Below are 26,369 nucleotides of genomic sequence, written 5' to 3' on the forward strand. Positions count from 1 at the left end.
TTTTATCTGCTCACCCCTCTCTGAAGAAGTCTCAGCCAAGCCTCCAGGTGCAAAAGCAAATAAAAGCTTCAGTGGTTCCTTTTGACTTGCCTTTTGTTGAACTACTTTCAATCTTAACTCTTCATTTTTGCTATGTAGCATTTGTCCAAAATAGTCCAAAGTTAATGAACTTTTTGACTAAGTCCAGCAAGAATGGGCAATGAATTAGTTCATGGATGAAATTGACCTAAAAGTTATATAGTAATAAATTGTAATGTATTTGTCCACATTTTCTACTCATTTGGCTTTATTTATGTATAGTTTTGTGCCAAGTTGAATGTGTACTCTGATGAGAACTTTAAGAATAATGACAATCTAATAACATGAACATTAGATCATTGGACTGCAAAGATTGTTTGTCATTTTTCCTAATATCTCCTTCCTTGGGCTACATTCATTTTTTTTTAATACTGCCTCGATGAAACGTATTTATGAATGGCCTTCAAGAATAAGTCAAAACCTGGGCGAGAGTAAAAGACATTGTGATGGAGCTGTGCTAGAGTCTTGCCACTGATTGTCCTGCATGGAAATAGAGGAATAAGCTTAAGTTAGTCTCTATGAAGTTCTTTCAGAAATTACCTCACATGAGCACACAAAGGTTGTGTTCCCTGGAACTTAGAAGTTTAAGGGATGACGTAGATGAATTTATAAGCTATTATTTAGCACATAGGGCAGACAGAGAGAAACGGTTGCTAAAGGTTGGAGAGCCTAATGCCAGGGGAATCATGGTTTAAAATACTACAACCAGTTTGTGTTTCATCTTCCTGGTGGAGGGAAGACTACATGGCCTCTTCTACACTGGGGAGACAAAATATAGGCTGGCTGACTGTTTTGCTCATTACCTCCACTTTATCCGTAAAAATGACCCAGAGCTTTCAGTTTCCTGCCAACTTAAAGCATCACAGTGTTCCAACTTCAGTCTCAGGCCTACTGCAGTGCTCCAGTGAGTCTAAACGAAAGCTGGAGGAAAAATATCTCATCTTCTGCCTGAGTCCCTTACAGCTTTCAGGATTCAATATTGAGTTAACAACCTCAGAACATGAACACCATTCTCCATGTTTGTTACCTACACCCACCCCATCCCTAGGTCCTGATTTGTATGGATCACTTGTACTGTCAACCCATTTTCCACCAATTATGCTTCCTGTTCGCACCTGGTCGGCATTTATCTGTCTCTCTCTCTCTCTCTCTCTGCTTGTTATCAGCAATGTCTTTGTTTGTTTATCTCTTCTCTCTTTTTCTCTCTCTGAGCACCATCTCCAAGTGCTCTGTTCACTCCCCATTGCACACCACTACCACCACCCCCACCCTCAGCTATTTTCTGTTCCTATGAGGGGTTATTGGACTCAAAACATTAACTCTGTTTTTCTCTCTACAAATGTTGCCAGATCTGCTGAGTTCCTCCTGCACTTTTTGTTTTTGTTTCAGAGTTCCAGCATCTGCAATTCTTTGCTTTCACTTTAGATGCAAAATCAATGTAGATTATAAATCTGAGAAGATAAGTTGGAATCTTTTGGGGTCTGAGAGATTACTACAGCAAGAGGTGTGGCAGAATCCAGTGATGAGTGCAGTAAAGGCCCATCTTGATGCAAAGTTCAACTTGATGCATCTTTTCTGCTTTTCACAAGTAGCATGGGAAAACACTCACCAGGCAGCAGTGAGATGCTGATTAACTCTCAAGAATGATTATTCAACACCATTTTAAAGCCATCGGTTGCCTCCGTGAAGTTCAAACTCACATCTTCCCAAACTCACCAAACAAGCTGGATGTTGGGATAACTCCACATGGAAACCAAACCATCTACCTGATGGGTCTAGCTCATCGCGTGCTCCAAACATCCTCCAATTGGACACTGGCCAACAACATTACAAGGCACAATCCTCGACCATAAGTCACAATCACTCCTCCTCTTGGCATCTGGACCTTAGCTTCTGAGAGCAGCCTGTCCATTATGATGATGCTAGTAGTTCTACTATGCACTATGGAAGCACACACTTGCAGTGAAAAGCGAAACGTTTCTCACAGGGACAGGGACCCAACTTGCAAACTGGACTAGGCTATTAGCTCGCTCTTGTGGCACTCATTAATTTACAGCTTACTTGCTTGTTCACAACATCCTTGCCTTACCTTCATGTATCAATTACACATTCAGAAAAATAGGCAGGTTGCCTTGCTGCTGGGCAGTACCCAGTCTCGGGGATAGATATTGTGCTGTATATTATTCTCATGTGGCAGTAGTGAACAGGGCAAATACGTGGCATGTGGAGCAAGCAAGCAGTCATGTATCTGACTCTTAATGGAGCAGTCCTCAATAAAATCTATGGTGGCTGCTGTCAGTTAAGGGGGCCTGGCACAGGAAGTCAAGGGCAGCCTCATTCCTGATGAATGGCTCTTGCCCAAAACATTGATTCTCCTGCTCCTCGGATGCTGCCTGACCTGCTGTGCTTTTCCAGCACGACACTCTTGACTCCAACCTCTCATACCTGTCAAGGACAGTGGATATGATCAGCCATCCAAATAGGAGGGTGGGTCATGGTCAGACAATTGGCTCTATAGCATTCGGGGAGATGTATAGGCATCAATCAGGGGTCTGGCCATGTCTTGCCCACACTGTCTGGTTAGGCCTCACAAGACGGTGGGTCTATGGTCAGAAATTAAAGGGGGAAGTGAGGGAGGCACTTGCTGCCTTTGCTGTGACCCTGATTTTCAGCAGTTTAGCCTTCAAGACTAGCAGCTGCAGCTTCTGAGTAAGGCTGCAGTACAGTGGTGAAGGGGCTGATTCTGATAAAGCATGGCTGGGAAGGATGTAATTTGGGAGGGGACCATCCATGGCTTTCAGTGGGGAGGGGCGGGGAGGAGTGCAGTGGTGGCGTGAGAGAGCAGTGAATGACCACACCAGGCATGGTCACCTCACATGCCAGGGTCTGGGCTGGGGACAGTCACTGGATGTAGGCAAATGCAGACAGAACACTTATGGAAGTATGAATTCTGTGGGGTTGACAGGATGGGCTACAAAGAAGGGGATGCTGATATCTGTGAGCAGACCAATACAGTCAGTCTGAGAGCAGAAGCTACCAGTAACAGAGAGCCCGCTGTCACCTGCCGTCCTGTTGGAACTTAAAAGCACACAATTGAAAGAAAATGGCCACGCTGAGTGGGCAGGGTAAGTGACTCAACCTGTAAGGAAGGGGTTTGAACCAACACTTATATGTAGAGCTTTTAAATGGGATCAACATAGGTCAAAGACCCATGGAAGTTCTCACACATAGGCATGTGGGCTACCTATCTCTTTTCATCCTACAGATTTGATCCTTTCTGTACATGGCACCTCTCTGGCACTGCCAGTGCAGCTACAGTGGCATGGCGGCTCAGTGATTAGCACTGCTGCCTCACCGCGCCAGGGATCCGGGTGACTGTCTGTGTGGAATTTGCACATTCTCTCCGTGTCTGCGTGGGTTTCCTCTGGGTGCTCTGGGGCCTCCCACAGTCCAAAGTTGTGCAGGTGGATTGGCCATGCTAAATTGCCCATAGTGTTAGGTGCATTAGTCAGAGGGAAATGGGTCTGGGTGGTTTACACTTCGGAGGGTCGGTGTGGACTTGCTGGGCCAAATGGCCTGTTTCCACACTGTAGAGAATCTAATCTAAACATACCTTTGCCTAAGAAGAAGCCAAATATTCAGAATGTTGAACCAAGAAGACAAAGGCTGATACTATGTGTATACATTGCTCCCCCTGCTTGCAGATGGTAACAGAAATCTCATTCCATTGAATCTAATGTGGGCCATGAACTGCTGCTGGCTCTCATTAAAAAAAAGTTTAGAAGTGTATTGGGAGTCTACACCGAGGGACTCAAATATAGATTCTTGAAAGTTAAAGTCATCAACATTTATGTACATACTTCCACTTACAATATAACCTTCTTCTGTACCATCAAAGTGCCCATATACGGTTTTGCCCATTTTGTTGCAATACATTCCCTGGTCCTGCAGCTGGAATGGAGGGAGTATGCTTTGATTTGGAGCCCAGTCCCTGGAGGATTTTCTGTCTAGGTGCTTTTCTGTCTAGGTGGTTCAGAGGCAAGTTGACCCTCCTCAGCCTCAGCTCCCAAGGGTCAGAGGGGGTCAGGCTGAGTGGAGATGGAGGGCTCAGTCATCCCTACAGTGTACTGAGTGGTTGCTGCTGAGGGGCCTGCCTGTGTCTGTCTCTCCCAAAGCTGAAACCATAGGTCATCCTCTTGGGGCTGAGCAGGTGGCTGATCTCTGGCAGTCCTTCAAATGCCCGTGGCTTGGGCCATTTCACTGGACTAATAATCCAGAGACCCAGATAATGTTCTGGGAACGAGGATTCGAAACACATCACAGCAGATGGTGGACTTTGAATTCAATAACAATCTAGAATTGACAGTCTAACGATGACCATAAAACGATTGTTGATTGTTGGAAAACCCTATCTGATTAACTAATACTCTTTTGGAAAGGAAACTGCCATGCTTACTTGATCTGGACTAATGTGACTCCAGGAGAAAGTGAGGTCTGCAGATGCTGGAGATCAGAGCTGGAAATGTGTTGCTGGAAAAGCGCAGCAGGTCAGGCAGCATCCAGGGAACAGGAGAATCGACGTTTCGGGCATAAGCCCTTCCTCACTCTCTGCCCTATTGCAGACTGCCTTCTCCATCATGGGAAAAAAATGGTGTGAAATGAATGATGTAACAACGAGTGGCCTGTCAATCGCTGCTAGTGCATATGGAGAAGGAGTGGGCAGATGAAGCAAAGGACTAAGGGGGCACCATAGAGGACATGCAGGGGTCTGTGCAGAAGGTGGAGAAAAGGGAAAGCTGGTGAAGGAAGATATTGCAGGCACTAGTCAGAGTGGGGATGCATGAGCCTTAGAGTGAGTAGGGTGCAGGAGCAGAGATAGAATGAGTATGAGGTGGTAGAGAGAAGAGTGCGGTGTTTACCCTGCCGAGCAGAGTAGGCCATTGACCTTCTTACTGCCCCGCTGGTATTCGCACCCTGGAGATAGCACTGACCTGGATGGTGACCGCAAACCATGCTGGCAGGGGTATGGTCGCACAGTCTCCTCTGGCAGTCCTCCAGGAGGAGTACACCTCATCTTTGCAGCACCATGTTTCCCAGCATCTTCAGGCATTGACACAGCGACACGAACGATTACACTTGCTGCAGCGGCATGGGGTGGACTTCCATATTTGGATCCCACCCACAAATGTTTCAAAGTTCCAATCCAGACTTTTATCCTTGTTCAAACAGTTTAATTGTTCAATATTTAAATCACTGGTTTTATTTCCCTTCAAAGTTTTATTCTACTGCAGATTTTTCACAGCAAAACCTTCCTGAAGAAGGGCTTATGTCCGAAACGTCGATTCTCCTGTTCCCTGGATGCTGCCTAATGTGACTCCAGATCCACAGTAATGTCATTGTCTGTTAACTGCCCTCTGTGATGGGCAATCAATGCTGGCCTAGGCAGCGACACCCTCATAATGGATCAAAATCTTCAGTTGAGGAACTGTTGCTATGAGGTGCTCACCAGATTGCGTACGTACAATCTCTCTGACTAAGGTTCCTCACTGAGTTGTCAGGAAGGATATGATTGCAATAAAGCGGGTACACAGAGGAGGTTCATCAGGATGTAGCCTGGGATGGCGAAAGTGAGTTACAAGGAGAAACTAGATAGGCTTGGATTGTTTTCTTTAGAGCTTTGAAGACTGAACGGGGGAACATGATTGAGGTTTATAAGGTTATGAGGGGTTTGAACAGAGTGAATAGAGAGCAGCTATTCCCTTTGGTTCACAGGTCAATCAGTAAAGGGCATATTTTTCAGGCAAGGGGCAGGAGATTCAGAGGGGTTTTGGGAAAAAAAAACACTTTTCCACTCACCAGTTGGTGGGAATCTGGAATGGACTGACTGGGAAGGTAATGGAGACCAAAAACCGTAAACCATTGGAAAAATATTTGGATGAGTATTTCAAATATCATTACATTCAAGGATATAGGACAAGTGCTGGAAATTGGAATTAGTACACTTTTAGTGGTAGTTGTGTCAGTGTAGACTTGATGGGCCATCTCTGCATTGTATGAATCTATATGCCATGGTGAGGTTAGCAGGAGGCAGTCTCACTTCCTCTCGGGTCTTGTACAGCCTGCTGTTTCTGCGCAGACATCCTGGGAACAATTGTGGTACCTACAAGGCAGAAGACAGCGAGCGAGAAGAAGAGAAAAGATGTTGCAGTGAGTGGATTGAAACCATGTGACGTGAATGAAAGTGAAAGTAGGATCGATGGGAGAGCGGCAGTGGCTTGCAGAATGGTACTTATTCGCTTATTGGGGCTGGGCTGTCACGCCATCCCCTCAGGAGCGGTTTTGATCTTCTCCTGCGAGGTTCAGGATTCTCTCTTCATTGAGGTTGAGATACAGATGTTGGACATCCACCCAACCCCTCACTCTCTGCCCTATTGCAGACTGCCTTCTCCATCATGGGAAAAAAATGGTGTGAAATGAATGATGTAACAATGAGTGGCCTGTCAATCGCTGCTAGTGCATATGGAGAAAGAGTGGGCAGATGAAGCAAAGGACTAAGGGGGCACCATAGAGGACATGCAGGGGTCTGTGCAGAAGGTGGAGAAAAGGGAAAGCTGGTGAAGGAAGATATTGCAGGCACTAGTCAGAGTGGGGATGCATGAGCCTTAGAGTGAGTAGGGTGCAGGAGCAGAGATAGAATGAGTATGAGGTGGCAGAGAGAAGAGTGCGGTGTTTACCCTGCCGAGCAGAGTAGGCCATTGACCTTCTTACTGCCCCGCTGGTATTCGCACCCTGGAGATAGCACTGACCTGGATGGTGACCGCAAACCATGCTGGCAGGGGTATGGTCACACAGTCTCCTCTGGCAGTCCTCCAGGAGGAGTACACCTCATCTTTGCAGCACCATGTTTCCCAGCATCTTCAGGCATGGACACAGCGACACGAACGATTACACTTGCTGCAGCGGCATGGGGTGGACTTCCACATTTGGATCCCACCCACAAATGTTTCAAAGTTCCAATCCAGACTTTTATCCTTGTTCAAACAGTTTAATTGTTCAATATTTAAATCACTGGTTTTATTTCCCTTCAAAGTTTTATTCTACTGCAGATTTTTCACAGCAAAACCAAAACCTTTAGTAATGGATTGACACATTTTGAGCTTTGACCTCGCTACAATGCAATGGAACAAAACTGCATTTTCTTGAATTCATTTATCATAATATCTCCCTTTTAATTTTAATATCATCTTGACAACCATAATTTCTAATTTTGCTTAATTATCCTTTTAGCATTTGAGTTGTAGACAGCTAAAATGATACCTGTGTCATGTAAATATTATTTCACATTTTAATAACAAAACATTAGACCACAATTAAGTTCAATCACACAATATCTAATCAACTACAAAACAAAATCAACAGAACTCATAGAACCTCATGACTTGGTCGTTTAACCTCTGTATACTAAACTCCCATTTTTGAATCAGTTGTCTGCCAAGGAGACAAGTCACTTGCTAGCCCTGTCACTTTGCATGTACTTACATCCAATCATGAAAGCATATGTTGTAGAGTTGCAGTTATTAATGAAATATCATAGTGACCAGAACTGATTGCTCATTTGTTGAAAAAAACTTTTAAGTATATACTATGTGATAGAAATAGCTTGCAATTAAAACAAGTCAAGAATATAAGGTTGAACCCAATAGTGAGTAGAGACAGATACAGGGATATACAGCTTTTTTCCAGGTTATAAATTTAAGTTTCTAGGCTTGGCTGATATTCAGATCCACTCTCTCTGTCAGGTAGATTTAGCCAGTTCCCTGACAGCACTGAAAGAAAGATTGATGTGCAAATTCAAAGACATTTTGTATTGGAACCTAACATAGCTTTCTGGCAGTCAATCTTGAAGCAAACTTTTGTGGATTTCGGAACTGTTCTGCAGCTAAGAACTGTGCTTGAAAGATGGTGAAATAGGAAAATAAAACTGAAAGGTTATAATGTTGAATATGTTAATTATGGTAATTCCTTTAATTTGTACAAGTTCAATTAGCTATTGCAATCAGTCAAGGTTTATTGAGGAATTCTTTCAGACAAAAAAGGTTAAAGCTATCAGTAGCACTCATTTATGAAACCATATCCAAATGATTAGCTTTCTAAGGTTTACTTTAATGATTATGCATAATTGATTTTTGAACTATAAATATTGACACCAGAATAAACTTTGAATGATTACTCGGCAAATAAGAGTTTGATCAATTCATATTGACTGCTGGCGAATAGTAGCTCCATTAGTTACAAAGCATCTTGGGACCTGCTAATATGAGTCCATCCAAATTCATATTGAGAAAATAGCCATTATAAAGTTTCTTTTGTAATCATTGTGCATATATTAACTTCTCAGTGGTTCGAGAGTTGATATACTAGTCAATATCATCCGGACGCCCATAAACAATGTGGAAGCAGTCAAAGTATTCATCACGCAGCACTGAGCGTAATGCTGAATATATCCTGGGCTGTGTGTAATGCTTTCTACTTTTTATGCTATGCTAATGGCAATAAAAACAATTTAGCTTTTCTTTTGTATGCATGCGGGATAAAAGCTTTGATGTATCTCAGGGGTAGGAGGAAGCAGTTTGAAAGCATCTGACGTTCTTGCCCTGAGATACCATGTGATATATTCTATTGTGACTGTCCAGTAATTGATCCCAGCTTATAATGCAGCCTGACTCACTGAAAACGATGAGAAGATGATGTGCCTAAAGCATACACAGAATCATCCTTTTAGATGGGACGTTAATTGTTAAGCATTTTGGCTTATATTGCAGCTGGCTAACCTCCTGCAACAGCCAGGAACAATATGGTCTGAAAGCAAAGGTCAAAGTGTACTGTGTTGGCTGTCAGTGCTTTTAGATAAGTAATGATATCAATTTATAAATATATCAAGGCAGACACAGTTGCCAATGACACAACTTAAAAACCAGAATGTTAAGCACAAAGAGAGAAGACAGGCGACGATGTTTGCATTCAAAGGATAATAGACTTATAGAGGAAAATACTAGGAAAGGTAATTGTAGGTGACAGTATAAGTAGTTGATCAGATACTTAGATAGGTTTATGGAGAGAGGGGGGTTTGAGGACAATGACTTGGAGTTGGACAGATAAGGGTCATTGATCAAAGGGGATCTGTCTTGCTAGATCTAGGTCTATCTGTTCCCAAAATGCTCTTAGTTCTTGTCACAAAGACTTAAGCATTTGTGTCTAATGGCAAAAATCACTTTATGAATGTAGCTGAAATGTGAGGATATGATTCTAGGTGATTCTTAAGGCAGACTTTGATACCACTATCATTCATTCCCTAATGCAGGAAATGGCAATACCAGTGGTTGTGATGGATATTTCGTCTGCTGGCAAAAGTGACAAGGTTCAGACTTGTGGCAGCAATAAACATAGTACCTAAGGTATTGAAGAAACAATGTAGAAACATAAACCTTCAAGTGGGGCATAACTATTGTCGAGAAAATAATTGGCAAAAAATTCTTTAAGGCTTTATGGTTTTCAAACAATCCCAGTATTTTTGAATGTTTGTCAAAATATACCCCATGGAAGCAAAAGCTGTTTCATTGCATACTTTGACTGAAGCAAGTCTCTTCCTCTTGTATACAGGACCAGAGGAGTTAGAAGTTTCAAAACTGAAACTTCAACAGAATTGCTCGATCATTGTCAGATTCAAATAAGTATTGAAAATGCTACCAGTAGTGATTCAAACACTGTCTTGGACTTTACAGTTGTAATGATAACAAAACAGATGTCAAATGCTGTCAATAAATCTGAAATTATTTTTAATCAACCTGTTCAGACAAATTATGATACTCCTCTGGGGACAGGTGGATTTCAATCTGGACCTGCTGACCCAGAGGTATGGACACAACTATTACACCACAAGACCTATGCCAGCTCTTAGTATCAAGTCATCCTCAGACTGCCATCAATTAAAGATCACTGAACTGATGAAATGTTGCCCTAATAATCTATTGGTCTCATTGTAAAAGCCCTCAAAAAGACGATGCATCTTGTTGAATGAGGTGTTACTATGCTATTGATGGCACACTGAGATCATACTTCCTTATAAATAACCTCACTGTTCCTGAAAACTAATTCATGGACTGTCACATTTCTTCATAATTATTAAATACATCACTTTTTAAAGGAATTCTTTTTTAAAAGGAAGTTATGATATTTCTGTTTCTATCTTAATTGTGATGTGGAGGTACCGGTGTTGGACTGGGATGGACAAAATTAAAAATCACACAACATCAGGTGTTTGTGATTTTTAGAACACAGAACATTACATCATAGTACAGGCCCTTCAGCCCTCGATGTTGCGCCAATCTGTGAAACTAATCTGAAGTCCATGAAACCTACAATATTCCATTTTCATCCATATGTCTATCCAATGACTACTTAAATGCCCTTAAAGTTGGCGAGTCTACTACTGTTGCAAGCAGACTGTTCCACACCCCTACTACTCTCTGAGTAAAGAAACTATCTCTGACATCTGTCCTATATCTATCACCCCTCAATTTAAAGCTATGTCCTCTTGTGCTAGCCATCACCATCTGAGGAAAAAGGCTCTCACTGTCCAACCAATCTAACCCTCTGATTATCTTATGTATCTCAATTAAGTCACCTCTCAACCTTCTTCTCTAAAATGAAAACAGCCTCACGTCCCTCAGCCTTTCCTCCATACCAGGTGACATCCTATTAAATCTCCTCTGAACCCTTTCCAAAGCTTCCACACCCTTCCTATAATGTGGTGACCAGAACTGCACTCAATACTCCAAGTGTGGCCACAGCAGAGTTTTGTACAGCTGCAGCATGACCTCATAGCTCCGAAACTCAATCACTCTACCAACAAAAGATAACATATCGTATGTCTTCTTAACAACCGTAACAACCTGGGTGGCAACTTTGAGGGATCTATGTGCATGGACACCGAGATCTACTCTACCAAGAATCTTACCATTAGCCCAGTACTCTGCATTCCTGTTACTCCTTCCAAGTGAATCACCTCACACTTTTCCACATTAAACTCCATTTGCCACCTCTCAGCCTAGGTCTGCAGCTTACCTATGTCCTTCTGTAACCTACAACATCCTTTGGCACTATCCACAACTCCACCAACCTCATCCGCAAATTTACTAACTCATCCTTTTACACCCTCATCCAGGTCATTTATAAAAATGACATACAGCAGTGGCCCTAAAACAGGTCCTTGCAGTACACCACTAGTAACTGAAAACTATTTAACTATTAACTATTTTAACTGTGTAAATGCCGATCATTTATTTAACTATTTTTACATAATTGAATTAAATTGAAGGATTTACTGTCTATGTGAATATTTAAACTTGATGACATTTGTATTGTTGGACAGTTGGATATGCTTTGACTTGACACCAAACATCAGGAAAGAGGAATCCCACACTGCAGGGATTACTGATTCTGTGTGCTCAGCTTTTCTCAAGGTCAGTGGACAGCACCACCATGTTTTGTCTTTACTGTGATATGTGGTCTATGTTATTGTCGTTGTAATATGTCTTGGAATACACCCGATTTTGAATGGGATAGATGACCTAGTAATATGATCTTACTATACCATAAAATTTTATCAAATCATAGTTGCTCCCATTTTTACAGTCTCCTTGCACTTCAGTCACACCATTGAAATTAAAAGGCCTTGTTGTGAGTACTCCCATTTCGTCAGAAATTAGCTGAACCCAGGGTGTACAATTGATGTAAAGAGCTAAGACCCAGTTTCCTCGCATAGTCAAAGATGTGCAGGTGAGGTGGATTGGCCATGCTAAATTGTTCATAGTGTGCAGGCGAGGTGGGTTAGTCACGGGAAATGCAGTGTTACAGAGATAAGTGGGCAGGGGGAGGGGGATGGTGTCTGGGTGGGATGTTTTTCGGTGGGTCGTTTGATCCAATGGCCTACTTCCACACTGTGGGGATTCTATGATTTTTATTATTTTTGCCATCTTTTTCTTTGGGAAGTGAGTGATTGAGAATGAAAAGCTGCAGAAAAATGTTGATCTCCTATCAACTCATGCAATTAGATTGATTCTGGCTCTAGCTCAAGCACAGTGGAAATTGGAGGCTCAAAGTTCAACTTAAATTGAGATTCCAGTGTGTGACTGCTCTCCTAGAAAGAAATGTAGTCCAGTTGTCTCATTGTTAATAGGTAACTTGGCAGGAAAAGCAGAGGAATGTGCAACATTGAGCGAGCCCAAGCTGTCAATGAATTTTAACATTAATATTGAAGGAAGAGGAAAGCTTTAGTTCTCTTGCACAACCTAAATTGTTACAACAACAAATTCAGGTGATAGCCAGGGATATCTGAAAACAGTAACAGCCAAGGACATCCTAGCAAATAAAAAAGATTATCAGGATGGTGATATCTGCACAAAAGAATGCAGAATGATAAGAAATTTAAAAACAATGGCTTTGGTTATGATTTAGCTATGGAGTGTTTAAGGGAAGTAGTTTGAATTCGGAAAACATTTGAGAGGGTTAAATGGTTAAATCTTTCCCCATAGACCCCGGCTTTACAAATGCAGGCACATTGGAAGGTTCCTTATGCTCCCATAATCTGTTATCTTTGGAATTGGAAGATTTGTAAATCTGGATTAAATAATGTAGACTTTGATTCTGTTATTGACGGTGTGAGGTCTGTGAATCCCTCTACACCAAATGATCTTTTACTTTTGGATTTTCTTTGCAGAGAATACTTTTGAATGGAAATGTGCAGTTTCTTCATTATAATATTTGGGGAACATCTAATCTGAAGAATTCCCTTCAAGAAGGATGAAAAGATCCTGCTGAAATAGCCACTTGCTTGTAGCAGGGTAGAAGTGGGTGCTGCAGATGCCTGAGATATGAGTCAAGATTAGAGTGGTGCTGGAAAAGCACAGCAGGTCAAGCAGCATCTAACAGCCGGAAAACCGACATTTTGGGCAAAAGCCCTTAATCAGGACTTGTTTGTAGCAGTCTCCTGGCATTAAAACACAGACAGATTGCTAACTTGGCCAAACAGCAAGGGATGCTGGGTACATTGGTCAAGTAAAAAACACTGAAATCACAAAACCCCACACCAGGCACAGTGCAAACACAGCAGACAGTTACTAATGATATTAACAGAACGTAAAAGGCAACAGCTATATTGGACAAACAAAACCCAACAACTTATCAACTAAACAAAGGAGAGCCTGACAGTAGCATACCATCTAAATGATTGGCTGTTGTTTCAAACTATTAAGAGTCTGAGAGAGAGAGAACATTTAGTAATTGTGTTTCGAATAAAGTGGGACTATTTTGCTTTGCTATCAGCTTGTGTTCATATTCATTTGCCTGCTTTAGTATTGTGGGACACTTGGGCAAATTCATTCATAATATTCTGGTCAGAGTTGTCTAAGTTGTTTTAAAGAGAGACAATAGAACATAGAACATAGAACAATGCAGCACAGAACAGGCCCTTCGGCCCACGATGTTGTGCCGAACATTTCTCCTAGCTTAAGCACCTATCCATGTACCTATCCAATTGCCGCTTAAAGGTCACCAATGATTCTGACTCTGCCACTCCCACAGGCAGCACATTCCATGCCCCCACCACTCTCTGGGTAAAGAACCTACCCCTGACATCCCCCCTATACCTTCAACCCTTCACCTTAAATTTATGTCCCCTTGTAACACTCTGTTGTACCCGGGGAAAAAGTCTCTGACTGTCTACTCTGTCTATTCCCAAAGACAATATACTTTTTTGCAGTACCCTGGATCTCTTAATTTAACAATTCATTTTTGATCATGATCTCTATATCCTGAGTCTTTGTATATCCCTACTTTATAGTCGCTTCAACATTAATACGTAACACACCTTCAGACTGTGATGTGGAGGTGCCAGTGTTGGACTGGGGTGGACAAAGTTAAAAATCAAACAACACCAGGTTATAGTCCAACAGGTTTAATTGGAAGTACAAGCTTTTGGAGCACTGTTAAAGCCCGGAAGACTCAACATTGAGATCCCCAATTTCAAATTACCTCTCTTTCCATCCCACAACTCCCTTCCCATCCCCTCCTCCTCCCTTACATTCCTCTCAGCCACCTACCAGATTCATTCCTCCCATCAACCAACCAGGTTGTACCTTCTAACTGTCTTCACCTATCCCCACTTCACCAGCCTGCCCCCACACACCTTTTATCTGCAGCTCCCCCTACACCCACCCCCAATCCAGAAGAAGGGTTACGCCTGAAACGTCGACTTCTCCAACCCCTGATGCTGCCTGGCTTGCTGTGTTCTCCTAGCCTCCTGCTTGTGTACCTTTGTCAGGTAGCTAGTGGGGCAGGATCATAGAACACAGAATTTATAGTAAAAGATCAAAGTGTCATACAATGGATGTGATGTATTGAACAAACTTAGATGCTGTTAAGTCTTTAATCAGTTAGAATGGGTTGTAGGTTTCGATTCATTAATATATAAATCCCAGAACTTCTTCCAAGTCACATTCCTGACATAACTTAAGGTTCTGAAAAAAAGGTGACATCTCAGTTCAGCCAATGCACTAAAGGTGCTAAGTTAGAGTCTGTCTGTATTCCAACCTTGAATCAAACAGGTTCTATTTCCAAAGTAGGAATGTATAAAGTGTCACATGGACCGACTGCCTACAGGTTGTGTGCTTTTTGAACAAAATGATCTTCCCACTAATCTGTAGCAATCATTAACTAAATTACCCGTGGATTTCATTGTTTCTATTGTGCCTTGCTCTTTTAAGAAGTTTCTTTGTTCTTCGATTAAAGTAATTGTCAAAGGCTTTCAGAAACGTCATCAAAAGTTGCAGTTGCTTCTTTGACAACACTGATGAATTATGAGGTCACCAGCCATACACCCAATTTTATATATAAGTATATTAACTTGCTCAACTTCTAATATTGTATCAAATTTAGAAGCTATTCTGTATCTTAAGAATTGTTTTCTCCAAGATAACAAATTCTATGTTTTATCTGGTATATCTGAAATTAAATCTTCCTGATATTATTTCTACTGCTAAATCTTCCTCAAAGGCCTTTATGTCTGCAGTTTTGCAATGCTGATACTGTTTAATGCTGTACTGGAAGCTTTTCCCATGATTTTGCAATTAATGATTCCTACTCTTTGCAACAAATGTGGATGATTCCCAATTTTTCCATGCTTTTTCAAGATGAATCCTGTTCACAACGACCTCATTGAATGAATCTTGTTCACCTAATGGTATTACTGAGTTAATCTCACTGCCTTCTTTTTGTGGTTCCCATTTTAACCCTTACAATGGTACTTAGATTTTATAAAAATACTTATAGAAAACAAAATCACACAGGTACAGGGGCTGGCTCAACTACAAATGTGCTCATTAAAATAAACCTCCTGATGTCTGATACGGAATCACTAAGCTGGTTTAAATAAATCAACACCTCAATTGGTTTTTCCAATTTAAATCTCTCCACGATGTAACATCAGCTTAGATTGCCAGTGTTTGTCCAGGTGCACAACAGGCTTTTGAAGGCAGCGCCTGTGTGAGGGAATGCTGGTGTTTGAGAAGATACCGGCTTGGTGGCAAGTTGTCTGAGAACATCAAATGGCGAGATAGGACACAAGATGAGATAAGACAATGGTAGGTAATTAATGAGGCAAGTTTGGTAAGATATGGCGAAAAAACTCAAGGCCTCATAGCCCTCTAAAAAGCAACCCAAACTGAGCCAGAAAAAACATTAGATACAGCCTACAGTCTATGTCCAAAGAACAGCAAAAAGTATGTCTGAGACTAAAAGGTATCAATTACACATTTCCTGAAAGACCATTAGTAGTCATTCCTGAATTGAATGGGTGCATTGAAAGAATATTGTTCACTCATCAAAGTAAATGTCTTTAATCAATGAGACAGTAATCTAGCAACAATAAACAGATTGTGGTATATTAATCAAAGAAAACCACAATATTTCGTAAAGAATTCCTCTTTTGGAATACTGCATTCTATTTTGGTCTCCTTGCTATAGGAAGGATATTGTTAAAGTTTAAAGGATTCAGAAAAGATTTCCAATGATTTGCCCCAGTTGGAGGTTTTTTTAGGGAGAGGCTGAATAGACTGTGGTTATTTTTGCTGAAACATTGGAGATTGGGGGTAGCCTTATAGAGGTTTATAAAATCATGAAGGGCACAGATAGGATGTTATGGTGTACTGTATGGTGTACTGTACCTTTAAGAAAGTTAAAAGCTACATAAGTACCTGACAGCACAAAGTGTTCTCAACAAGATACAATGTAGCATATGGCCCAGGAGTTAGTGCAGCTGGTTGCCTGAGACAAAAATAAATTCAAATTCGGCCAATCGGATAAAATTATACCCCAAAATACCAATGTCCAATCAAGTATGAATTTAGTATATTGACAATATTAAAAACCAAGGAAACAATCCGATGCTTTGGGGTATAAGACTGGGAAGAATTGAACAGTTGGGAGGAGAACAGCCACAAGACCGACAGATGTGGACTAATACGTCAGAACTGTGTGAGAGGAACCCATCTAGAGAAGGAGTTTGCACAGAGAAAAACAACGACACTGACCTGGAGAGCAAATCTGCAAAGAGAAAATTCGACAGCTGGTTTTGAAATTTGAATTTTTCAGTGAATCTTAATCAGGTGTTTTATTGGTGTTTTCTGGAAGGGAAAATAAAAGATAGGTCAGAGGAAGGAGTTGTAAATAGTTGTGAGTTAATTAGTCTCTGTTATACTCTAAGAAATAAAGTTGTTAATTTTTACTTTAAATAGTTCTTGGCCTCTCAATTTTCACAGATTACTGCATGGAATAAATCTTTTCTGTGTCGTTGGTTTAAATTAAGCAGAAGAGTTTACCCCATGTCGTAACAAGGGTAAATAGTTAAGGTCTTTTCCCCAGGGTAGGAGAGTCCAAAACTACAGGGCATAGCTTTAAGGTGAGAGGGGAAAGATATAAAAGGGACCTAAGGAGCAACATTTTCACACGGAGGGTGGTGCGTGTGTGGAATGAACTGCCAGAGGAAGTGGTGAAGGCTGGTACAATTACAACTTTTAGAAGATATCTGGATGAGTACATGAATAGGAAGGGTTTAGAGAGATATGGGCCAAGTGCTGGCAAATGAGACTAGATTAATTCAGGATATCTGGTCAGCATGGATGAATCGGACTGAAGGGTCTGTGTCTGTGCTGCACATCTCTATGACCCTAATTCACAGTTGTTGGATGTCACATGGTGAAGCATTCACATTTGTTTGAATCTTTTGAGTCTTTAAATAAAGTGTACTTATTTAAGCAGCAAGGGGAGACACAGAAGAAGTCTGAGAAAGGTCTGAAGGCTGCAGCATTGTAGGATCTCCAGGTCTGTTCCATTCCATGTCCATTAAACAGCAAATCAATTCACTGGTAATGAAAATTTGTAACCTGCAGGCAGACAATTACTTCAAACAAATTCTGCAAACAATTTCTGCACATGACATTGGCTGTTGAACTCAGCTACGCTGCGCTACAGATGTGAAGAATACTTTCCATCAATGTTCTTATTCACTACACATGACAACTAAGTGAATTTTGAACCAGTTTTTTTTTCAAGCTTATAAGAATGCACTAAACCTTCCAATTGCTTGTGAGACTGCTTGTGTATGCGATTGCATGAATGGGAACCATAGTGGGATTCTGAGATGAATACTTAACTTGGAAGTGTTGTTGAACAAAGAGACCTTGGAATGCAGTGTCATAGTTCCTTGGAAGTAGAGTCGCAGGTAGACAGGGTAGTGAAGAAGACATTTGGTATGCTTGCCCTTATTGGTCAGAGTATTGATTATAGGAGTTGGGAGGTCATGTTGTCCTAGGAAGTGTTGCTGAACAAAGAGACCTTGGAGTGCAGGTTCATAGCTCCTTGAAAGTGGAGTTGCAGGTAGATAGGATAGTGAAGAAGGCGTTTGGTATGCTTTCCTTTATTGGTCAGAGTATTGAGTACAGGAGTTGGGAGGTCATGTTACGGCTGTACAGGACATTGGTTAGGCCACTGTTGGAATATTGCGTGCAATTCTGGTCTCCTTCCTATCGGAAAGATGTTGTGAAACTTGAAAGGATTCAGAAAAAATTTACAAGGATGTTGTCTGGGTTGGAGGATTTGAATTACAAGGAGAGACTGAATAGGCTGGGACTGTTTTCCCTGAAGTGTTGGAGGCTGAGGGGTGACCTTATAGCTGCCAAAATCATGAGGCGTGTGGATAAGATAAATAGACAAAGTCTTTTCCCTGGGGTGGGGGAGTCCAGAACTAGATGGCATAGACTCAGGTGAGAGGGGAAAGATATAAAAGAGACCTAAGGGGCAACATTTTCACGCAGATGATAGTGAGTGATTGGCATGAGCTGCCAGAGGAAGTGGTGGAGGCTGGTACTATTGCAACATTTAAAAGGCATCTGGATGGGTATATGAATAAGAAGAAATTGGAGGGATATGGGCCGAGTGGGATTAGATTGGATTGGGATATCTGGTCGGCATAGACGGGTTGGACCAAAGGGCCTGTTTCTGTGCTGTACATTTCTATGACCCCATGACTCTGTAAGCAATTTTCCTTGTTTAAAAGCATGAAAAGCCTGCTGCTTGTGATTCTAATCATCCATACATTCAGGAGTTAGGAACAGCCCACACATAGATCTTCCTCTCAAAAATTTACTCATTACAATTAGGTGGGAAGGGAACAGGGATTTCAGCAATTCACCCTGACCTTTTCCATAACTTTAACGGAAAATTCTACTAAGGTAGCTACCACTTCTAAGTGCACTCACTATAATGGCTGCCCTCGATGCATCCTCCAGCATTACCAATCCTTCCAAGGCACGGGTACAGCCATATTTTCCCTATCTTTAAACTTAATTTGGAGTCTTTCCATAATGTGGCTTCAATATTCACTTAATTGGAAAACTATTAATTTCTAAATTTAATCTGGAGTTTACATTTCCCCACTGGGTACTTCTGGCAGCATATGCTGGGAAACTGCAGCGCACAATAGTCCATCTATCATATTAATAGATGATGAATCAAGAGCTGTGCAGGTTGTCCCTGATATGACTGCTTAGCAGGCTAAGCTCTGTGCCAGAGTGGCATTATCAGGAAATTTACCATCAGCGGCAACTTAAAGACCCAACAGGAAACATAAAATGGAGAGAAACCTATTTATTCAATCAAGCTTGTGTCCTTCAAACACCACACAGACTGTTCACAATGTTTTCAGTCATCAGATAAAGTTTGGATTTTACTGTGGCAAAACTGTCAGCATTCATTGTGTCAACACTGCACTGAAACTGATCACAACTTTGGGTGTTTGGACACATCAAAAATCCCATAGAAACTCAAAAGATGACGCTGATGAGGCTGTGCTCCTCCAAAGAGTGTACTGTAGAAATTCCTAGACTTCTATCTCACAAACTGAGGAGGATACTACTTATCTAATCTAAACCATGGTAAAAGTCACACCATGTTGGACGATGTGGTACTGCATTTTTAATAGCATAGAATTTACACAACACGCCCCATAGAGGAACACAGGCTGAATTTCCATGATATTCAACTCTCAAAATTGCTGTCAATCACTGAAGAAACATTTCAATATTGTTAATATCAGCTCCCCTCTTTTTAACATTCGCTCCACTGCTCACTGCCAATATCTTACTTTCTTTATAGTGCATTGATCTCCAGCATCTGCAGTCCTCACTTTCTCCAAAAATGTGAGAGAGTTAATTCCAAGGTTTCCTTGAGTGAGAGAGAGTGGGGTTTTATTATCTATTAAACCCAAGAAAAATAAGGAATTGTGATATCAAACATGCACACACAATAGTGTTTTAAAGAAGAAGTGGAAAGAGGGTTCTTTAGTGCAGACAGGGACAATAAAAGTAAATACAGATTCAGCACCTCTTGGGTAGTAAAACTGAAAAAGGTGGGAGCGTAATCCAACAAGATGTATCTTCTACCCTTTTGAGAAGCACTGTATACTTGCCTTTATTGGTCAGTGCATTGAGTATAGCAGTTGTAAGGTCATGTTGTGGCTGTACTGGACATTGGTTCGGCCACTCTTGGAGAATCGCGTGCAATTCTGGTCTTCCTCCTATGGGAAAGATGTTGTGAAACTTGAAAGGGTTCAGAAAAGATTTACAAGGATGTTGCCAGGGTTGGAGGATTTGAGCTATAGGGAGAGGCTGAACAAGCTGGGGCTGTTTTCCCTGGAGCTTCAGAGGCTGATGGGTGAACTTATAGAGGTTTACAAAATTATGAGGGGCATGGATAGGGTAAATAGACTAAGTCTTTTCCGTGGGGTCGGGGAGTCTAGAATGAGAGGACATAGGTTTAGGGTGAAAGGGGAAAGATTTAAAAGGGACCTAAGGAGCAACATTTTCACGTAGAGGGTGGTGTGTGTATGGAATGAGCTGCCAGAGGCAGTGGTGGAGGCTGGTACAATTACAACATTTAAAAGGCATCTGGATGGGTATATGAATAAGAAGGGTTTAGAGCGATATGGGCCATTTGCTGGCACATGGGACTAGATTAATTTAGGATATCTGATCAGCATGGAAGAGTTGGACTGAAGGGTCTGTTTCTGTGCTGAACTACTCTTTGACTAATCTCAATTGTTGCGCTCTTTAATGCTCATTTCTGAATGGAGAAAAATAAAATTGGTAGTGCTAAAGGGAAATAGCATGGATCTATTTCCATGTGCTTAGACAGGCCAAATCCACACTCCAAAGAGCCCGTGGAAAATGAAACTACAAAACCTAACATGTTAGCACACCTCAACTACTTTGCATTGATGTCCAATAATGCGTCACACATGCAAACAACTGTATTCTAAAGATGCTCTCCTCATACAGTCACCTTTCACAATAAGGGTAGTTAAAAATTAAAACAATGATACTTGAGGGGCAAAAATACAATCTGCTCTTCAAAATATATTGCATATTAATGTTCAGGAGAAGGGGGGGATTGAGCTATCCGGTTTTAACAACTGCATTGCAGCGGTTGTTGAGGACGAGCAATTGAGACATTGTGCCTTTACCCATTGATGAATGGAGATCAATGTCAACATAAAGTACATCAATCCAATGTCTTACACAATGCAAGGAGATGACCATTGATGGGCTATGGAGGAAGAGCCTTTACAACTCCACATGGCACAAGGACAGGGTTTCAGACACCACAGGAGCAGCTTGATAAGCCGTCAAAGGCTTAATTCTCTGTGTTACTGACAACATACATCAGACCATAGCTTTATGTTCACACATAAAGCTTTCCATGTCAAATGTTGAATGCAACGGACCCAGTACAAGTCTCACAGTTGACAGGATGAAGATGACAAAGAAAGCAAAGGAAAAGCATCACAGTTCGTACCAGCGTTTCCAAAATAATCAGCGTTTGCACATCGACCAAGAACAGGGTGAGAACTTTGCAAGGATCATCATATGTGAATGAAATGTTAAGAGCCTACATAATGCTGATTCTCTTCCAAAACACAACTCTGTAACAAGATATTGGGTCAGGGTTGGGGGCATGGAGTGGGAGCATATTGGAATCAGAATTAATGTCAGAGCTCATGCTTTGACATTGTTGAACTCAACATTGAGTCCTGAAGGCTGTAAAGTGACAAAGTGGAAAAAAATGAGATGCTTGATTCCTTATGCTTGCACTGAGCTTCACTGGGACACTGTAGCAGGCCAAGAATGGAAACAATATAATCATAACAAGACATTTTGTTAAAATGACAAACGGGCAGTGAGCGAGCCTACAATTGGTCTCACCAATGCAAAGGCCTTTTTAAAATTCATTGACAGGATGAGGGCATTACTAGCTAGGCCAGCATTTAAACGCCCATCCCGAGTTGCCCAGAGGGCAGTTAAGAGTCCACCACACAACTGTGGGTCTGGAGTCACAGGTAGGCCAGACCAAGTAAGGATGGCAGTTTCCTTCCCTGAAGGATGTTAGGGAACCAGATGGGTTTTTCCCAATAATTGACTATTAGACTTTTAATTCCAGATTTTTTAACTGAATTCAAATTCACCATCTGCCATGGTGGAATTTGAATCCATGTCCCTGGAACATTATGTGATCTGGATTAACAGTCTGGTGATAATACCATTTGGCTATCACGCTCCCATCTTTCAGTGCCCATGTTGCTTTCAGCCCACTTTGCTTTCTATCTCCTTTTTTGGTCTAAGGTTGCTATTAACGTATTGTTCTTTTCCAGACTCTTGGTGTTTTTATCATTGTTTCATTCAAGATGAATAATTGTAGACAACCTGTTTTCACAATGTGAAGTTGTTATGCAAGTGTAAGTAAAACAAGGGATGCAAATTTCTTGATACCTCACTGGGTTTCAGGACCAAATGATTAAAATGATACTTCCAATGAATACAATTTTGTATGTTTCTTGTGAGTTTCCTTGACATTTCAGCAGATCCCAGTTGCTATTTTAGCTCAGTAATGTTCTTTTTAAAATCATTTTAACTTTAAATTCAGTTATTAAACTCAAATTATGCAAGTTAAATATTGAAAATCCAATTTTCACTGCAATGGTAATAATGTCCCAGGGGAAAAAAATGTTTATATTTTAAAATGTCAAGTCACTTCATACTGATAAATAAATTTTATCACATATATTGTAAACCATAAATTCTTAAAGGAAGTCTATGTATGTTTAGATTAGCTTCAAACTTATTATCATACATTTATTTTGTATTTGCAAATTGAAATGTAAAGAATTTCAAGTGCTTTTTAAGTTCTCAGTTCGATCTGTGTGAATGCTTCAATATGTTTTCCTATGTATTTGCTGACATTACTGCTGTTACTTGTCAAAGCATCTTCTTGACTTGGCAGCATTAGGAAAGTGGAAAACAACACCACAGAGAGAGCTGTGCCACTGCAAAATTCAAGCCACTTAATTACAGGTAGCATCTTTCAAGGATGGCCTGAAGCCAATCAAATCAGAAATTGCCAGATATTTTTAGTTTAACACTCTGCAAATCTAGCTTCTTTAATTCCAAAGATTACATTCCCAAAGTCCTAACAAGAAGGAATTCCTTTAACATTACTTACGCTGATTTGCTTTTTTCTTTCAGCTTTTCTTACAGCCACAACAGTCAATCAAAGCTGAGATGTGGAGTGAAAGAATATAATGACCACCATCCAAATAGCTCTGGTATAACTCTTTTAGATTCCAGCTATTGCTTGTACATTCATCAGCACACTGGAGGTGGCCATCAATTTGGAGTTCCCATCTTTTCAAACAATTATGTAGGTACTTGCTAGAGCGTCCTTCAGGGCTCATGCCCGAAACATCGATTCTCCTGCTCCTTGGATGTTGCCTGACCTGCTGCGCTTTTCCAGCAACACATTTTCAGCTCTGATCTCCAGCATCTGCAGTCCTCACTTTCTCCTACTATGGATACAGTCAGGTTTTATTTATGAGTTTACATACCTCAAGGTTACTTCAGTCACTGCTTTTCTGTTTTGCACGCACCTGTTGTTCCTGTTTATTGACTTTTCCATTGGAAGTGGGATTTATGTTGGAAAAGCCAAATTTAGGCCCTTTGGTTCCAAAACTGCTTGAGAATTCACATCCAATTACTCACCAGCAGTATGTCCTGGCAGCCAGGACTCAGGACTAATATCCAGATTGTCCATCCCTTCAAAACTTAACTTTTTGAAAAGAAAGGGAAATGCTAACTGAAGTTCTCAAACAGTCATATAATGTTACCATCACATGATCTCTGTTGACTGGGAATCTTATTATGAACCGTGTGGGCACTGACTCTCTTCTCTCTTTTTTTGTACTTCAAGGCCAAAAGTTGTTGCCTATTCCTAAATGACACTGAGCAGGTAGAGGTGAGCTATCTTCTTGAACTGATTTACATATAAGGTACTATTAGGGATGCAGCAATACAGACAGAATCACACCAACCTCTCACTGCTTCCAAATGTTTCCAAATATTTAGCTATGACATGTACATTACACAAACACAAACATGACACAACCATTGACATTTTGCTTTCTCTTTTCAGAGTAATGTAGCACATCAGTTAATGGGCAGGGTAGAACTGGCAGGGGACAAGAGTCCCTGAGGTTGTGACAGGAAATTTGGTTTTCAGCATCATGAGGTTGATCATTCAGTGTCCGTGACATCCAATATTGCTGAGAACATGGAGGATCATAGAACCATCATAGAATGTCTACAGTATGGAAACAGGGCCTTGGGCCCAATAAGTCCACACCGACCCTCCAAAGAGAAATGCACACAGACACATCCTCTCCCCTATTATCCTACATTTACTCCTACAACTATTGCCCTTCCTCCTGCCCTGAGCAGCTGGAATACATACAGTGCCTTGGCTCTGGCTGGTCTCCAAAGAGCAACTGTGGGTCTCACTATTTTCTAAGACTGTTAAATAATTTGCAAACAAGATGCATTTAGAAATTTCCCTCACTCCCTGCCTGGTCCCCTTTCTTCTTTCTGATAGATTATCATTACAAGCAAGGAATCTGTACAATTTGAAGTGGAACCTGGAGGTGGTGGTATACTCCTACATCTACTGCCTTTGTCCATCAAGATAGTCGAGGCTGTAGGTTTGGAAGGTGCTGGTAAAGGACCCTAGGGTGAGCTAGTGACATGCATCGTTGTAGATGGTCTTCACTGCTACCACTGGTGGTGGTAAAGGGACTGAATGTTGAAAGTTGGGTGCGAAACAACAGGATGCTTTGTCCTAGATGGTGTCAAGCTTTGTGACTATTGTTGGAGCTACACTCATCTAGAAAAATGTTCCATCACACTCTTGTTTGCGCTTCATAGTCAGTGGACAGGCATTGGGGAGACAAGAGGTAAGTTATTCACTGCTTAATTCCTAACTTCTGATGCTACTTGCATTGTATTTGTATGGCTCATCCAGTTCTATTTCTGATCAATTGTAACCCCTAGAATAGTAATACTGGGAGTTTAGTCATATTAGTGGTAATGCTATTGAAATTCAAGAGGTGATGGGTAGAATCTCTCTTGTTGGAGATAGTCATTACCTGGCACTGAGACAACATGAATATTACTTGTCATTTATCAGCCCAAACCTGGATGTTATCCAGGTCTTCCTGCAAATGAAGGGAGGATCATTGATGAAGTAGCTGAAGATTATTTGGCCTAGAATACTACCCTGAAGAACCTCTGCAGTGATGTCATGGGGCTGAGATGATTGACTTTGAACAACCACAACCATCTTTACTCAGTTAATTGACATAAATTGTGACAAGTTCAGCTCAAAAATAATATACACCTTCAGTTTACTAGTCCCTTTGGTGTATTTACAGTGTTATCTTCCCACAAAGACCATAGAACTAATAGTTACATTGTCTGACTTAAATAGCTTTAGTTATTTCCAAATGATATACTTTCCAATTTCAATATCCAGGGTTCAGTGTTGTTCCATTTTATTCATCTTACTTAGGTGTTACACACACGACAACTTTCTTTATCATATGAACATATGATTTGAACATTAATGTAAAACCATAGGTACTATCTTTTGAAAATGTTATGGATTCTAATTTCAAAAAAGGAGCACTTTTGTATCCTTTAGCAATGCTTAGCAGATATTGACATGCCCAGCATAGTTTTGATCTCATGCCCATCTTGTCTTACCTGGTTGCATGTTATATTCAGACAATGCAGCAGTAGTTACTGATAACCCGAATATGCATGAAATTGATGAATGAACATCCCAGTAACCTTTCACGTATCCTGTGAGGAAGAATATGCACAAGTTCTGATCCAAACTATTTATGATTTGTAAAGCAAATCTTGCTGCTTTATTGAAAGTTTCCTCTATTGGGTGCAAACTCTACATCACTTTTAAAAACAAGAGAATAGGATAAAATGCAATTGAAAAGAGGGAACTGTTTCTTTGATACCCAACTCCCATAAAGAAACAAAGGGCCTTTTACTCAGATTATCTTGATGCTGTTCAGCATTGCTATTCATGGCTGTCATTTCTGGACAAGTATAACTGTTGCCAAGAAAGAAACTCTTTCCCAGCAATGTTGCTAAATGTAACACACTCCATGAAAATAAATATTTAATTTCTGCAGCAATCAGCTTTCCAAAGTGCCTTACCTAAAGTCTTGCCAACCAAGTGGGAAGTTATCCTGACCAGGAGATACCACTCAGATGTCAAAGAAT

The 26,369-nt window shown here is 41.0% G+C and overlaps 1 long non-coding RNA gene across 1 annotated transcript in view; it reads left to right on the plus strand.

Moving 5' to 3' along the window:
- Positions 1 to 26,369, plus strand: part of LOC122562730 (uncharacterized) — a 319,752-nt gene that overhangs the window by 184,375 nt on the left and 109,008 nt on the right. Inside the window, exon 2 of the long non-coding RNA XR_006315398.2 lies at positions 11,510 to 11,600. This is a non-coding gene — a long non-coding RNA (uncharacterized LOC122562730). The remainder of the gene's footprint in view (positions 1 to 11,509; positions 11,601 to 26,369) is intronic.

This window comes from Chiloscyllium plagiosum, unplaced genomic scaffold (assembly GCF_037043375.1).
Source record: "Chiloscyllium plagiosum isolate Xiang-an unplaced genomic scaffold, Cpla_swu_hap1 HiC_scaffold_24, whole genome shotgun sequence".
Classification (NCBI taxonomy): domain Eukaryota; kingdom Metazoa; phylum Chordata; class Chondrichthyes; order Orectolobiformes; family Hemiscylliidae; genus Chiloscyllium; species Chiloscyllium plagiosum.